At 37.0% G+C, this 18,791-nt stretch overlaps 1 long non-coding RNA gene across 1 annotated transcript in view; it reads left to right on the top strand.

Moving 5' to 3' along the window:
• The window catches only part of LOC126975336 (uncharacterized), a 60,287-nt gene extending 47,468 nt beyond the window's left edge, over positions 1-12,819 (top strand). The window contains exons 2-3 of the long non-coding RNA XR_007731693.1: positions 8,157-8,305; positions 12,751-12,819. This is a non-coding gene — a long non-coding RNA (uncharacterized LOC126975336). The remainder of the gene's footprint in view (positions 1-8,156; positions 8,306-12,750) is intronic.
• Positions 12,820-18,791: the final 5,972 nt, after the last annotated feature.

The following is an 18,791-nucleotide window of genomic DNA, read 5'->3' as shown; positions in this document are numbered from 1 at the left end:
GAAGTTGGTTCAGGAAGTGGGGTTGTAATAACAGCTTTTGCTATGGCGTTTCCACATTGTCTGTGTTTTTGCACAGACATTAATCATAGGGTATGCTTGATGTCTCAAAGCACTGCATCACATAACAAGGTTTTTCTGGAATGTGTGAATATGAATTTAGTGACCTGTTTTGTTGACAAGAAGTTTGATGTACTGATCTTTAATCCACCATATGTTGAAACAGAATGCGAAAAGGTTTGATAATAACCAAGACCTTTCGCTGAACGATACCCCTGCTGCATGCACCTATTACAATTCAGTGTACTGTGCAATTCTGAATTGACTTTGAGACATAAGTTCAGTGTCGTTAACCTAATTATTTCACTAGCGTTCATAGTTTCACGGCGTTCAAACCGAAAAAGAATAACGTTTGCAATATTTCCCGACAGAAAACGGCGCCGAAGACTGTGTAATAAATATAGACTATGATGTAAAATAATCAGAAATCAGTGTTGTTGAGGTGACGTCACATTATATCTTGACTTGCTGATATACGTAAGTACTGATGGTTTTATCTTAATATGGCGCTTGCATTTGACATATTATCACTTTATACCGGCGTTATTAGCACAACTATGTGTATTTTTTATCCAGTAACGGATTACAGCTTACGCGGGGCCCGTTGCAAATTCTTTCAATGAGCCCTTGGTATATATACTGGACATAGTCAGTTGCCGAATGTCTGACGTGGGTTGTCGCTACTGCGACAACCTTCCTACTGGACGGTTGTAACGTTTCACGTTTTTGCCACGTCAAGAAATTCAATATCTTAATAAGTTTATCTCAAAAAATTTTGTTCAACAGAGATGAGTGCATGCGGGCTACTGTTTATATCAACAGCGGGACTGCCTCAGTAAAAATTGAAAATTAGTTTTGTATGAAACGTACAGTGATTTGACATAACTTTGAAATAGTAGTAATTACAGTATGGATTTGAAAGCGAACAGTTGCTTGAAACGTAGTAGATTACGGCTATCTCCGTTTCTTACAAGGTTATAGCCGTCATCTGTCAATCTATTAATGACTGCACGTATCAAAAATTGAGTGAATCGCTTTTTCCTTTCCAGAGTTTCGCTAGGCTGCCTGCAATGACACAACGCGCGAAAAGACAGACGCGTATTAGACTTAAGATTTTGGATTATACAAATTTGATTTGTACCATAATTTATGGACGAGTAACTTCCCAGCGCGCCTAAGAACCACCTACGCGATATCGTCCATTGGCAAGAGCGCGGGGAGGTAAGCCCGAGAGGCGCGAGTGCGAATGCAATTAGTGAATCGTTCAAAAATTTTGGTACAAATTAAACTGTTTAGGTTTGATTTGGCGTCGTGTGGCGGGTCGTCTTCAGCTCTCAAATATGTGAGAAGGGAACGATGGCTGGTCCATGAGTTAACTCGTGAACGGGTGCTGCTTGTGGTGCAAGAAGGATATATAGTATATGTGTTATCTTAACATGTATATATAAATTACGTGACACGTTGTCTGCCGCGATGGACTCCTAAACTAATGAACGGATTTTAATGGGGATTACTTCATGGAGTGCAGTTTGGTCCACTTGAGAGATAGGATAGTTTTTATTTCGATTTGGAACCCATCATTATTTTTATTTTCAATATTGGTTTTGTATGGACATATTTTCTATGAGAGAATTTAGTGACACACGGTTTGACAGTTCCGCTGTGAAACAATTTCATTATAACAACGGGGTGCAGTTTTTACGAAATAGTTCTTGATATTTTGAAATATTAGCCGGGCCAGCTAGTAATTAATAAATCACTGTATTTGTTGGGTGCGATTACTAATTGTGACAGTAATCAAGACCATCATGTTCACGAAGCATCTTTACACAAACATTGAGTTCAAGCTCCAAAGATTGATGCATCCATCATACGATAATTCATATTTATACAGTTAATTCATTATTAGATACTTTATATGAAGTATTTGATATTATTTAAACACGACTCATATATTGGATGCAACATCTGACAAACTAATTTGCTATGTATATTACAGCCATTGTAAAATACATGTTTTTAAACTTTTATCATCGCGGAACTTTAACATTGTAATTATTATGACGGGTACTCACGATTATATTTTATTAATTTAACGATCCTAAAAAATCTGCAATAGCCGAACACTTGCTTAAAGCCGGTACCAACCATTGGATCGAGCTGCATAACCCACGAGTGATTTCTGCTGAACGCCAATCATCCCACGGCTTGTTAGAGAAGCTATTGAAATTAAAAAGCATCTTAAAAATTTTAATAGGGAGGATGGTTTTAGGCTTGCTCAAACATGGAATCCCGCGGTCTTTCTCTGCAGTACGAATGAAACAAAAAGATGTCGTCAATGAGTGAATGTGTCGTGAATTAGGGTATCAAAGAACAAAACGAACTAGGCGCCACGTGGACACATTGATGTACTATTAGTGTCAGGTGTCAATGTGTCAAGTGTTTCTCGCCGCCTCCGCAGTTCCGTCGTGACCACGGTTCATGCAATTGGATCGAACTATCGGCATCAAATTAATAATATACAGGATGTCCCGGCCAAAAACTAATAACTCTTCTTAAGTAACATAGTATTTTAAAAGAAAGTAGTCAATTAAGTGGGTATTTTTTTGTAAATGAATAATTAAATGCCCAAAATGTGACCCCTCTTGTCTTACGCAAATCGCCAATCTTTTAATGAGTCCGCTGCCTGTTGATTTTCTTATCATTTTATGGTGAATACTCGATATGATATGGCACAATTCTGTTTGTAACTCGCCCACGTTCTCGTATCGTTTTTTGTATAGCATATCTTTCACGTATCCCCAAAAGAAGAAATCTAATGGTGTAAGGTCCGGGGATCTGGCCGGCCATCTAATCGGCCCATTCGTACCAATCCAAGTAAGAAAACATTCATTTTACGTTGTTCCTTTTTTTTAAAATACTATGTTACTTAAGAAGAGTTATTAGTTTTTAATCTTTTTTTAGTTTTTTTATCTTATTTAATCTACCCACGCCCCATCTGCGCCATCTCAATGCCCCCTAATTTTCTCTGGGTCTTCTACTGCCCCCCCCGAAAGTCTTAAATGCCCACAAGGGGGCGTTATCGCCCACGTTGAGAACCTATGGTTTAGTTCATCGTGTACAGACAGTCAAACACGGCACATTTACATTGTTTTATAATAATGACTATAAGTGATACCATAACGCTAAAACGTGCTGAACAAATACATAAATATACTTGTTCGTGCAATACAAATAGCACACAAAGTAGGTTAAATGTAACTTCCAAGAAATATAGTACATTCTGTTCTCCGATGACTAGGTTTGAACGGAAACGCTTGACTAAATTTAGGACACCATCTGCTGTACGTCCGGCCATTTTACTTTCCATAAGATTACTTAAAGCAGGTGAGGCAATTTATAAACTTAAAATGAGCGATGTAATGATTACGCCACGCTTAAGATAGTAAACTATTTAAAGTCACCTTCACCAGTGGGAGGCTCCTTTGCACAGGATGCCGGCTAGATTATAGGTACCACAACGGCGCCTATTTCTGCCGTGAAGCAGTAATATGTAAGTACATTAATGGGCAAATGAGACTTCTTATGTCTCAAGGTGACGAGCGTAGTTGTAGTGCCGCTCAGAAGTTTTGGGGTTTTTCTAGAATCCTGAGCGGCACTGCAGTGTAATGGGCAGGGCGTATCAATTACCATCAGCTGAACCTCCAGCTCGTCTCGTCCCTTATTTTCATAGAAAAAAGAAGTATTTAAAGAGAAGTTTTATTAAGTAAATTATCGTTTATGTTAAATATTTTTCATAGGGGAAAATCTGATGGGTTCGCGCCACCGAGAGGCTTATGACTGGCGCATGCGATAAATAATCAATAAAAAAGTATAAATCTAAATAGACATTTTTCAGATGTGTGGAAGGTACCGAGTTCGCGTCACCGAAATGCTTATAGCAGTATATCTGGAGCCCTTTACCAAAATCGAAATGCGAAATTTCGGTTGAAGGATCGTACATTTTCCTATTACGAAAGTATTTCGGATCCGAATACCGATACGAAGTTCGCGATTAGACTTTTTGTCTTTTGCTTACCTTATTCCCAAATACACTTGGCATTATTATGATCGTTACTATAACTTCGCTTTTTATGGTTATGTCCATGGTTCCGATACGAAATCTGTTCGCACTATTCGGATTCGAAGTTCGTCGTTCTTTCGTTTCGGATCGAAACTTAGGCATTCGATTTTGGTAATACACCTGCTGTAGCTATACAGCTATCGTATTGTGCAACATTAGTGCTGTGTATATCTTATAAATGAAAAAAGTTCAATGTGTATATACTGTGCATTGTTGAAATTGTGTTTTTGTTTTTAAACATTATGAAATTTCAAAATTTTAATACTTAAAGTTATATCACAATCACAAAAATCGTCACCTTTTTGCTCTTGATAGTGATTTTCATTATTGTAACACTAGAAATAAGGGATTGCTTGTAACTAATTCTAGTAGGCTTCATAAGATACATAATAGCTTTAAGGGTAAATGTATACACTTCTGTAATAAAGTCCCAGCCACTGTTCAGGCATTATCTATAAATAAATTTAAATGTTTTATAAAAAATGGCTGTGTCGTAAATCCTATTATTCCACTGCTGAATATCTAAATGATCGGACAGCCTGGGACTAGATTGTAATTATTCTATAGCGATAGAAATGACTGTACAATATTGTATATTTTTATTGAAAAGAGCGCAAAAAAAGAATGCTGGGAGAGTTTCTTGCGCCGCTCCTTCTCTCTCAGTGCGCCATTTGTTTCCGAAGCGGTAGTAGTATCAAGTAGTTATTAGAAATGACATCAAAAATAATTTTTTAAGGAATCAATTTTGAGAAAATAAATGCCTTTTATGCCTTTTATATTTCTAATTTTTCACTTCTATTGACAGTCTCTACAACTGCCAATTTTTTATTGCATTTATCTATAACAAAAAACTACCTAATCAAACAATAAACACTGGTAGATTAAAAAATCACAATTGTAATTTCCTATAATAAACTTCTCATCAAAATAATGGATCAACTATGAAGTTTGGTTTAAAATGAATTTTATATTTATTTTATTGAAACAATAAACAAAAAAGATAATGCCAGTTATGAAATGGTTGAAATTAAATTCAAATTTCTTCAGCAATCACGTATTGTTTGAAGTAAGAATTTGTAAAATGTTAGAATCGAAAAAGTGTTTAATTTTTATAATTTTTTTTTATAAAAAAGCATACTACTCATTAAAAGATTTTCTTGACGATAAAATAGTAAATAATGAAAATTAACTTCGACTGAACTCAATATCATTGTGTGGATAATGACATTATATAATAAATTAAAATGAATAATCCTATGAAATAATAACTATTGTATGATTGATGTTAATTTAAGTTTGCTTGGGATATATATCTTTTTTTGTATAGTATAGAATATTATAATTGTTACACAAATTAAAACGTGAACTGACTATGTATTCCACTATAAGTTTGCCTGCCTTATGGGTTAGGATAAGAGCACCTGTTAATTATAAGCCAACAACATCTTATTATTACCTTATCTTGCAAATAAAGATGATTTGATTTGCTTTGATACTTTTCCAGTATCTTTAATTTCACCCCGGTGCCTCGTGAAACGGATTTTAAGAGTTCCAATGTTGTGTTGTGGGATATTCTATATCGTCTTTTTACATGTGTCCTTTTCTACAAAGATAAACTTGAATTCCATCAAATATATAAAATTCTCGTGTCACGGTGTGCGGGACCCAACTCCTCCGAAACGGCTTGACCGATTCTCATGAAATTTTGAGTGCTATTGGGTGTGTCTGAGAATCGGACAACATCTATTTTTCATCCCCCTAAATGTTATGGGTTTAATTTTTTTGACTTTTTTTTAAATTTGTTTGATTATGAGTCAGCATTAAAAAATACATACAACTTCAAATTTTCACCTATCTACGATCAACAGTTACTTTTGTATCGCGATTTTAATATCGGCAATACAACGTTTGCTGGGTCAGCTTGTATTAATATAATATAATTGTGTATTTACTACTGTTGCCAATCAAACCAAATATGTTATCTAAGAGATATCTATTTCTTTAACAATGAGCGCTGTATCAGCTTTCTGAGAATCGTTCAGAACCGATAAGGATTACAAAAATACGGAAAGGTGAGTAACCTGAGTTCTTTGCCGACTTATTGAAACAATAACGTGGATTTAACAAGGCAGCCATTACAGGAGATAGGGTTTTTGTCTTATCCACATGGGCTCTCAATATCAACATATACGTGGACATACCACTAAACTATTTACTTATTACCAGTGGGAGGCTCCTTTGCACAGGATGTCGGCTAGATTAAGGGCACCACAACGGCGCCTATTTCTGCCGTAAAGCGGTAATGTGTAAGCATTACTGTGTTTCGGTCTGAAGGGCGCCGTAGCTAGGGAAATTACTGGGCAAATGTGACTTAACATATTATGTCTCAAGGTGACGAGCACAGTTGTAGTGCCACACATCCAGATGGTGAGGATGATATCCTAACTTTTGGCGTGTCGTGCGAAGGTGGAATTCGGCGGCAGGAATCAGGTGAAACAGCTCTTCTGAACACTCCCCATGATAAATGCGGTAGAGGACACACAAAGAAGCGATGTAAATGAGTGTTAATTTGTCTTCAAGTATACACTTGGTGGTATTAAAGTATAGTTAATAGATTCTAACGCGGTAATGAAACCCTTTTTTTAAAAACATTTTTTTATCGCAATTGCTAAAGTTTGATGATTCGACTTGGCAATTGTTTCTGAATATATACGAAGCTCTCGCATTTAAAATAAAATCCTTTATTAGATGTGCACTTGCTTCTATAGAAAATCTTCATATTAATACGCCCTGCCCATTATAATACAGTGCTGCTCAAAATTCTCGAAAAACCCAAATCTGAGCGGCATTGCGATTGCGTTCGTCACTTTGAAATATAAGAACTCTACACGAGGCATCCTCAGGAGATGTTGACTCGACAAAATCTGGCACGAGACTCCTGAGGATGCCTGGTGTAGAGGCGAAACACGTGTCGAATTGTTTAAGGAAAAATATTTGCGGAACTAACAATAAAGAAAACTCAAAACATTTGGATAGAGATTTCCGCAAAGTAACGCCTACTTCAATAAATTTTCTAAGTCTCATTAGCCATTTTACTAGCTACGGCCCCTTATTCATACTGACTCACAAATAAGTGCTTGTATGGTGACAGAAAACGGTGCCGAGGTGGCATCCTGTGCAAATAAGCCTCAAAAGGCTAAAAAGAAGTTTGTGAATATAGAAGACGTACTGGCATAATCATAGCATAATATATATAAATTACGTGACACACTGTTTGTCCGCGATGGGCTCCTAAACTAATGAACGGATTTTAATTGGGATTACTTCACGCAGTGCAGTTTAGTCCAACTTGAGAGATAGGATAGTTTTTATTTCGATTTGGGACTCATGATTATTTTTATTTACAATATTTGTTTTGTATGGACATATTTTCTGTGAGTGAATTTAATGACGCACGGTTTCACAGTTCTGCTGTGAAACAATTTCATTATAGTTAACAACAGGGAGCAATGACGTTCTATACATAAAAACAAACGTCATTAACAGGGAGCATATTTTATAAAATAATTCTTGGTGTTATGAAATATTACTGACAAATTCATAAAAAGAACAGTATTTTATTTATTATGCACAGAACAACGTCTGTCGGGTCAGCTAGTATGTTATAAACTTATAAAATACAGGGACCTAGTCATAACCTTCCCCTACATCAATATCATTAAAGCCGAAAACGTCCACTGCTGGACAAGGGCTTCCCCAAAGATCTCCACGACGATAGGTCCTGCGCTGCCCTCATCCAACATATTCCGGTGATCTTGTCCAGATCATCGGTCCATCTTTGCCTCTTACGTTTTACGTCTTACTGTACGTGGCCGCCGTTAGAAGACTTTAAAATTGCCACTAAAATTTCGCAATTGCCTATGTCGGTGACTTTTATTCTCCTATGAATATCCTCATTTCTGTTACGATCTTGTAGGGAAACTCCGAGCATAGCCCTCTTCATTGCCCTCTGAGCGACCATGAGCTTTCTCATAAGGCCGATAGTTAGGCACCACGTCTGCGTACCGTAAGTCATCACTGGCAACACACACTGGTTGAAAAGGTCGTTGTCAGATAAATATGTATGTAAGTATCTAAATCATTCTACCTCTACCGTAGAACATATTTTTTAAATATGAATAAATACCGAGAACTTGAGCAAAAGTATCATTTCCCTTTTAATAAGAATTGGTAACACGAGAAATGGTAACAGTTGTTGGTATATTATTTGTGGTCGAACACAACCCTAGATCAAAAACAGCCCCGTAACCAAAATTAGATAATTTTAAAAGAATTGATTTGTTCTCTGTGAAATCAGTTTTAATCTACGAGCACATACCGACTTACACAGGTTTAGAACGCAGAGTAAGTACTCAAATAGTTAATAAATATGTTCTCCGTGACACAGAAAATGAACAAGTTCTGTTAGCCGCTAAGAAATTATTGATATATTCAGAAGTGAATCAAAAATAGGACACATATGTGCGGCGCCTTTCTGCCTTGAATTATTAACTAACATTACTGCAACGTGCAAACATTGTTGTGTTTCAGTTTGAAGGACCCCGAAGCTAATTAAATTACTGGGCTAAAGCGACGAGGGGAATTATTACGACACTGCAGAATTTTGGGATCAATAAAGAGCAGGACTCTGAACGGCACTGTATGTTTTTTTTATGGAAAAGGAGGACAAACGAGTGTTCGGGTCACCTGGTGTTAAGTGATCACCGCCGCCCACATTATCTTACAACGCCGAGCGTTGCCGGCCCTTAAGGAAGGTGTATGTGCTTTTTTTGAAGGTACCCATGTCGTATCGTCTCGGAAACACCGCACAAGGAAGCTTATTCCACGTTTTGTTGTACGTGGAAGAAAGTTCCTTGAAAACAGCTGTGTGGATGAATGCCGCAAATCCAGATGGTGGGCATGATATCCTATGTGGTGGCGTGTCGCGAAGGTGCAATTCGGCGGAAGGAATCAGCTGAAACAGCTCTTCAGAACACTTCCCATGATATATACGATAGAAGATACACAATGAAGAGACGTTTCCACGCAACGCTAGTGATCGAGCCGTTCACAGAGCACTGGATCCCCGAAAATTCGAGCAACAATGTTATATAAAAATATTAGTGAATTTAATAAAAATTGTGAATTGAATTCATTCAATTCAAGAAGAAAGAATAAGGGCTCCATCATAGGTCTTGGTATATTCAATTTTACAACAAAATATCAGAAAGTAGGTATACTAGGACTCACTGATTACAAATTCAAGAAAATTTTTAAAGCTTCTTTGACAAAGAAGGCTCAATATAGTATAGTAGATTATCTAGAGGAAAATGATGCATGGTTCTTGTCTGGTTCTCCGCAGGCCAGCTAAATTTGTATAAATTGTGTTAAGTAGGCTAAATAGTCATATCATTTAAAAGATGGGCTGGGAGTTTCTTGTCAGTTCATCTCCCTATGTGAAAGCCTTTACGAACTGATGTAGCTTCATTTTCACTCCCTATGATAAAACATTATATTCATATATACGGTAGGTGTTACGTGACGAGAAGAAAACTTGTTTAAAACAATTATCTTCATTTACAAGTTCGACTAAATTCTTAATTCTTTCTATATTTATGAAAATAAGGGACGAGACGAGCAGGACGTTCAGCTGATGGTAATTGATACGCCCTGCCCATTACAATGCAGTGCCGCTCAAGATTATGGAAAATTATTAACTTAACGAGTAACTGCTATAGCTCTAGCAAGAGCAGATATTATGCTAAAGAGTGTTTATTTAACTAATGTATTGAAGATAACTAAAGATGTAAGAGTAAACAATATAATTACCAGTGCTAAGGGTCGTTTTTAATTAGGTAGATACTGATTTCATTCAGGAAAAATACGTAAACAGGAACATTACAATATAAATGTTAAACATTGTTAGGTACCAAAAGTAAAGAATCAATATAAAACTATTGGGAGTTTTCCGAAAAGATGTTTCACTTGCCGCCGAAATCCACAGTCCCACGACACGTCACAAATTAGGATTTATCATCCGGTCTGGATGTATGGTGGTCCTTCTTCCAAAAAACTTTCTTCCACGTACTACAAAGCTGTGGAATGAGTTTCCTTGTGCGGTGTTACCAGGATGATACGACACGGGTAGTTTCTGCACGTGCACGATAACGTAAAAGAGCGTTACATAGCCGGGTGTGACGAATTTCTCTTCTCACACAATAAAACGTGGCAAGTGCAAGTCGGACACACGAAGTTTCCGTGGCTTGGAAGCGGTTTTAAAAGATATTAATAGTTTAATCGGTTTATAACTATTATTGAATTCAGAGTTTAATAATTAAGCGATATTTAACTAGTTATTTCTACGAGAGTCAATACAAGATGATGGTAGACCTTTGGCTCGTCTTGTGCGTTCATCTAGTGAATAAATATCACTACAATGATACTTTTCTAAAAACGAAGGTAGGTGGAAAAAAAACATTCATCAAAAATCGTACAATAGTGGTTAAAGGTAGAATAAAATCGAATGAATATACAGAAAGGTCTTTATGTACTTCAAAGATATCTGGGTCGAGATTTTTTGGGTTTCCATGCCATAATTACAGACAAAGCCTCCAGATTTATGCCTACAGACAATATCTACAGCAATAAACTCTACTTTTGTTAGACCAAGCCAATAGACCAAAGAGATGAGGAAAAAACATGGTAGAAACGAGAATCAACTCGTGTACTTATTTTATATTGTACTGGAGGAGGTAAACGGATCGTTCACCTCCCAGTTCCTGAGAACGAAGCATAACCTAGTTTACATGAACAATTATCCTATTAAGTAACACTACATAACATAATATTATCAGAATAATCGATGTCCTAAAATCACGCCATATCTACACCTAACCTAACAACCAAAGGAGACAATTTTTTTTGGGCCCACTGGATATGGTGATGTTTATTAATCGTATTATGCTTGTAAAATTGTAATTAATATATTATTGTAAACAGGCCATATTTTATTGCAAAAATCTAACCGGGATCATGAAATTATAATAAAAAGGCAAACACTTGATACATTTCCTGTATCTAGATAAGGTCACCATGGCAAAAAATGCGTATAATGAAACATTTGTAACATTCATGAGAGAATAGTGTGAGAAACAAAGTAATGAAAATAGTTTTGAGCTGTTTGTTTTAGTTGCAATATTGGTTGTTGTACTTACAATTATATAGATAAAAGGATAGCTAAACTTCACTATTCTCATGTCTTCAACTATCTTGTGCCCGCGCCTTTCTTTGCAGACGGACTTGTCTACATACAAAGGATGTCGGCGAACGAAACCCAGATGAAAGACTTAGTTCTTGTTCACTCGCCTCGCGATACTACTCTTTCTACGTCGTTCGTTATATATGACTCAGGAACTCTAATTTCGGGTTAAAATACTGTCCTTCTATTTCTATACGGGCATAATTTCATGTAGATCCGTTCGTTAAGGCGTGATAGCGTAACAAATTACACACATTCATTAAAATATTAATTAGTTCAGGCTGTTTTATAGCATCCACACTTACAACGCATAGAAATCTAAATTACTTCAACACAATTAAGTAGGTAGGTAATAGACAACCGGGAATGTTTTTTTTATGGAAAAGGAGGACAAACGAGCGTTTGACCATTGAAACCATTCACCTGGTGTTAAGTGATCACCGCCGCCCACATTCCCTTGCAACACCGAACGTTGCCGGCCTTAAGGAAGGTGTACGTGCTTTTTTTCAAGGTACCCATGTCGTATCGTCCCGGAAACACCGCAGAAGGAAGTTCATTCCACAGCTTTGTAGTAAGTGAAAGAAAGCTCCTTGAAAACTACACTTTCGAGGTCCGCCACACATCCAGATGGTGGGGATGATATCCTAACTTGTGACGTGTCGTGCGACGGTCGATTTCGGCGACAGGAATCAGGTGAAAAATCTCTTCGAAAGACTCCCCGCGAGAAATGCGGTAGAAGGCACACAGTTTATCAGCCATCATTAGCGATACAAATTCCTTACTGTTACGCAGTCCTGATTATTCAAATAGTCATTGGGATTTACCCGACTGGATACAGAAATGATGATAGCCCTCGATAAAGTGTTGGAATCGACACTATTATCCATAAACATCAGATAATACCTATCACAAAGTTGCAACTGAATGCCAATTAGGTACAAGGCTTAGTGTGGTGAGTCGTAAAAACACGTAACTTGATACAGATTAAGTTGCTTTTAGTATTTCTTGAGTTTGTTGATTTCTATTTTTAAAAAGGTGATCTTCCAGAGCATGTCTATTTTCAGACATGTTAGTTAATTTGTTTGTAGACCTTGTTTTGTAGACATACGAAGGACACCGAAACGAACGAAAAGACTAATCTTTTTCTCTTTCGTTTCATAAATAAAGGCTAAAACGAATATGCAAAATTCTTTTTGCAAATTCGTTTTAGTGTACTCTGCATAACTTTTGAAATTGTTATCCCTAACCGATTGACTTGAAATTTTGCATGCAGGTTTGGATGACAATGTTCTTTCCTTTTAATGCTGCACTTAAAGGAACCCTTTTTGGTCAACAGTACAGGTATGGAATTTTACGTACGTTTTTTAGTTAAGACGGTTTTGTTCTGTCTACTGTGGTTCGCTTTTCTGGATGATATGTTCCCTCGTTATTAAACTCCTCGACGGTATCTGCACAGACATTTTTAATTAACTCTTTATTACGGGAAACAAAATATGAAAGCTTTTGCAGAGAAGTATAATTACGAGGAATGTTTTTTTTACACGCCATACAACACCGGATAAATTAAAATACTTTTATTTATTATACGCACGCGGGAAACTGTGACACCCGAAATATTATATTATATTCTGAGTCTGTGCCTGTCATACTGATTACTTAATATGGCATGTTCTGAGGTTCTTGCCTAAGATCCCATCGCTGGATTCTGCAGGTACTTCTGTTTCTGATAAAATTTAATCATGGCAGTATCTGGTTGCGGTCTCATTTTAACTGGCAACGCTGGCTTATCGTTAATAGTAAATATAAAAGTTCAATTAAAAAAAAACAGATAACTGTAAATTATCAACAAAAAAAAACTACGTGTAAAAAAACCGACTTCAAAAACAGAAAAGTATCAAATAACTAAAAATTTAATTTAATACACATCTTATGCAAACCTTCATCTTTAATATTAATAAAATACTATTATTTATATGTAGCTTGATAGGTTTTAAGTCAGTGCCAAGCTCTAAACAAAATAAAACTTAATATTATAAACAGCTTACTTTCTGTATTTATCTAGGTTGTCTGGCCTTACGTGTCTGTCCGCTTTGTTTTTTTCTAGACGAAGCTATCCCACTCAAAGTCACGCGTGGCGAGTGTACCTTTATTACATTTGGCTTGGCACCGACTTCAAAGCTATCAATATGTACCACATGCCACATACAAATAATAGTATTTTATTAATATTAAAGGTAAAGGTTTGCAAAATAAAAATAAATTAAATTTTTAGTTATTTGAAACTTTCCAGTTTTTAAGTCGGTTTTTTTAAACGTAGTTTTATTTTTTATTTTTTACGTTTTAGTGTCAGTTAATAATAATATATAATTAACCTGAATGAAAACTCCAAAAAAAACCCGTACACAGAAAACAATATTATGTCATTCAGGTAGACGAAAATTTTCATATAAATGTTCATAAAATGAAAACTACTGGGCTATCTAAAATTTTTATGGGATCAAATGGCATCTATTTCGCGTCAAAAAAAAAGAATAATTACGTAAATCGGATCATAAATCTCAGAGTAATCGGTGTACATACATAAAAATAATACCGATCGAATTGATAACCACCTCCTTTTTGAAGTCGGTTAAAAATGTACATTGCATACTCCCTAAACGTTCAATTAAAATTAGTTTTATCAAAAAACACGCACCTGCAGAAACAACCAGTGAGATCTTGTACTATTTAATGTGCCTGTTATTACGCCGGTAACATTTTCTATCGAAATACGACAGTAGCTGACATACAATGCTGTTCTTTTTATTTAAGTATAAGAGGATGCAAACACCAATGGACATAACCGCAATACCAGAGGCCAGCAGATGCGTTCTCCGCCATAAGGTGGCAGACTACTCCTGCGCTTGATTGTGTCTGTTTGGGAGGACTTCAGTCGGTAAGCCACAAAACGCCCACACAGACGGTGCAAATTTTTTCTCAAAACGCGAATCTTTTTTATGACAAAAATTGACGAGACAACAAGTACACCTGGGGGTAAGGTTCCTGGTCATCAAAATGATTCATGATGACGCTCAGGATTCTTGATTGAATCCAAAATCAGTGCGGCCTGTAATTCCGCTTGTCACTTTCAGACATAGGATGTTAAGTCTCATTTGCCCAGTAATAGCACATCTACGGTGATCGGTGCCTTTCAAATTGAAACAGTAATGCATGCTCGGCAGGTCAAGGCGCCGCTGTGCACCTAGCCGGCAGGCCGGTCGCTTTGCTGTTTTTTATAGAAGATAGAGACAAACCAGTGTACGGCCACCTTCTTTTGCAACACCAGAGGAATCACAGGAGCGTTTCCAGCCTTTTAAATAGTGGTACATGCAATAAGGTTAGGCCGGTAGCTAGGAATATTCCGAAAGAGATAATATCAGTTCCTTGCAAACTTAAAAATACTATCTACATGGCAGAAACAGTCAAGGTAGCAACGAGGCACCTGAGCATAATTAACACCGAACTTAAGAACCGAGGTGTATAGTAATGTATGAGTACTTACTTTATGTTATTATGTAGAAGAGTTGTGAGTTGAGTGGAGTCATTTGTCAACGCGGTGCTTCAAACGCGGCCTTACCTTACAGCGGGTTGGCTTTCATGTGAGCGCGGTCTGCAGGCTTGATTGATGCGTGAGCGATTATGGACCATATTATAAGTCAAAGGTTAGTCTTCTTTCATAGTCAACAATGCAGCGGTTGTGTCAAAGAATTCAATATTTCCGCTCAAAATAGTTATACAGAATGAATTCATTATTCTTTAATAATTTTATAAGTTAACTAGCCGTGCTCGCCCGCTTCACTGGTCGAATTTTAAAAGGAAGGAACGTTGGAATTCGAAAAATAAGTAGCCATAAACCATCTAGGATAAATTTCGCATCGAATAGTGGTAGTTTCATATCGATCAGTGGTTTAGGCGTGAAAGAGCCTCAAATAAAGACCATTTTCATTATATATATGTATACAGATTAATAGTAATAATATGTATTGAAGTACTGTTATCTGGTATGATAACATCTCAATAATGTACCTACCAGACCCTAGACATCGAGGAAAACATGTTTTTTGTGACCATTAATCGGAATAAGTTAGCAGAAAGAAAGATGTGGCGCAAACCAGAGTTAGGTGGCAATATATGCAGAATAAAGATGAATGACAATGCTACAATAATAAATACATTATATATAAAAATCCGGTTAAGTGCGGATTAGCACATGAATGTAACTTACTATCGTGCAAGATGTTGTTTTTAAATACTGTAATTTTTTTTAAATTCGGCATAATGGTTATCAAGACGATAAGAACGAAGCAAAAACACTATCAAATTCTCAGCTTTCTTACTATTGCAGTTAATGGCTGAGATACATAGACCAAACTTATCTAAGTGTAATCTTAGCATAATCTTTGATTTCGTTTTTATAGTCATTTACGAGACAGGCCAATACAAAAGTCAAGTTCGCGGTTTCACACTTAGCTAAGATTTATTTACCTAAGTATAGTTTGAGCAAAATCTAAGTACGCTCTATAGATGCCTGCCTATGAGATACAGCAGGTGACCAGAGATCACAGAAAATCCGCTGACAAACAGGTTCGTGTGGACGGAGCCTAGTCTTAGTTCGTCATCGCATCATCATCAGCCGGAAGACGTCCACTGCTGGACAAAGGCCTCCGCCAAAAATTTCCGCGACGATCAGTCCTGCGCTGCCCTCATACAACGTATTCCGGCGATATTAACCAGATCGGTGGTCCATCTTGTGGGTGGCCTACCAACACTGCGTCTTCCGGTACGTGGTCGCCATTCGAAGACTTTACTATCCCGACGGCCTTCTGTCCGTCGAACTATGTGCCCTGCCTACTGCCACTTCAGTTTTGCACTCATTTGAGCTATGTCGGATACTTTGGTTCTCCTACAGATCTCTTCATTTCGATCTCGCAGGGAAACTCCGAGCCAGCTCGTTACGAACCTAAATAAATATAGCACTAGTGTTAAAGTTAATTTAGTACCTTCGGTAAGCAATGCATATACGAAGCAAGCAGCGTTTCATACAACTGATGTCGTACTGTCGGACTAAAGCACACCTACGACTAGTTAGATCTATAATGCTTACCTTGCTAGAAAACCACAGATCCGAGCATTGCCCTCTCGTCTTCGCATTCGGACCAAAAAAAATATTTTTGTTCTAACCTATATAAAGTAATAGATACGTACCGGTAACACGCGTAAAATACAACGAGGTCAACCTCTTTACAACGTAAATTAGGGCATCTTATAAGGACAAAGAGTCTATCGCATTGTTAGCAAAGTTCAACGCACTCGGTTTTAATTGTTCATAATATTCGCGTGATGCCATTGACGCTACTGTTCGCATGTACAAAAATATTACATATTTAATTATTACAGCGATGTATATTTTGTATTTCTTTTATCATATCAGATTATTTACTGCCGTTTTTAATAAAGTTTATTTTTTACATTAATGATTTTTGTTATATCAAGGCTCGAATACAAACTTACGTAATATATATAAAATATACTAGCTGACCCGACAGACGTTTTGTTCTTAATAATAAAAACTCTATCGGGTGGATTTTCGTAAATCCCTTCTTAGCTGACCTCTACTCTGCAAAATGAACATTCCTACCAAATTATAAGTCTCTACGCCATATGATTCCAGAGTTATTGTGAATCAAATCAAAATCACTTTATTCATGTAAGTCATGAAAATGACACTTATGAATGTCAAAAAAATATTCTTAATTATTAAATTTACCGCCACTTTCTAATGAGAAGAAGTGGCAAGAAACTCATTGCAACTCTGAGGATGAATCAATACATACGTGGTGATCTCTTATATACCTAATCATAATAAAGACTTGTGACGACTTTCTCCTTCTTCACGGAAAACCTTATTTTCAATGCAACTCTATGGGAAATACTTGGATCATTTATAAATGACGTATACGTCTAGATAGATTATGACAGCTCAGAATTAACCTCTATTTTGACAGTTCACGCAGAGTAACACAAAGTGTCATACAAATCGCGAGTGTAAGACGTAGCTTGTCACTAAACTAATATTCCTGGCCTGTTTATATCGGTTGTTTAACTATATAATTAAATAAGGCATAAAAATCAACAAAAGTTATAAACTCTTTCATTCAAACAAAGGAACAATACGACTTCCTTAATTGTTATATTATATTGATAAATACCGTGCAATGATTGGTTTAGCTCAACGGAAGCCCTTTGACCCTTTGTTTATCACCAGCAGACCGACCCAGCGGATATGAGTTGTTGCTGGCGGAAATGCGTACTCAACACAATGTGTTTAGTTTATATATATGCATCATGACGTCACTTGTTTTGAACCATTTCACGATGTTTGTTCACTGTGGAATATTCTAGAACGTTATTTAAACGCTCTAAGTACAAGTTATACAAGTGATTTGTTAGACGCGGTGAAGTGAAAAGTAGTAGGAGCTGGAGATGTGTTTTATTAGCGACCCCGCAAACTGCAGACTTTCGATCGGCCGATAGTTTGGTTGAGTTCGGCTGTTAAGTGCGCACACTGGCCCGACTAAACAGTTGGGTCTGTGATGAGTGCGCACACTAGACAACTATCGGCCGACAGTTTTAGGGACGATTCGCTATTAGTTTTAAATCGGCTGTTGATGAATCTGGCCGACTAAACAATCGGTGGTGTGCGCGCCTAGAAGAGCGCTGTACTTGATTTAACAGTCGGCCGATAGTTTGCTGACGGTTCAGTTTGAAGGCAATCGTGTAGCCCTTCAATACATTCATACTGATTAAGAAACCAACCAAACTATCGGCCGATCAAAAGTCTGCAGTTTGCGGGGTCTCTTAAGCGACAAAATCAAACAAAGATTTATTCTAACAGGCCACGATCTTACTGCCACTGGCGACAATTAAGCGTGGGGCGGCTAGCGGTTCAAATGGACTAAAATGTATAACCATGCCACTGCCTGTACTGGCGGCAACGCGAGCGGTTATTGCTTAGCGAATGTCTACAGCGGTGAGCGGTTATTGCCGCAAAGGGAACAAATGTATCAGCGACTTTTAATGCGGCGTTGCCAACCATGCGATAACTATCGTAAATATACGATAGTTTTATGTCCTATGCCATATAAAATAATAACGGGGTATCGCACGATAATTTAACTGTTTCATACGATAATTTATTAAATCTTACGATATTTTTGAGATCCTAATGTAAAGTCAACAATGTGAGCGTAAAAGATGAACGTGGCATATGAAAAT

Source organism: Leptidea sinapis, chromosome 35, assembly GCF_905404315.1.
Source record: "Leptidea sinapis chromosome 35, ilLepSina1.1, whole genome shotgun sequence".
Taxonomy (NCBI): Eukaryota; Metazoa; Arthropoda; class Insecta; order Lepidoptera; family Pieridae; genus Leptidea; species Leptidea sinapis.
Note: the sequence above shows the minus strand (reverse complement) of the source record. Positions and strands in the feature narration are given on the sequence as shown.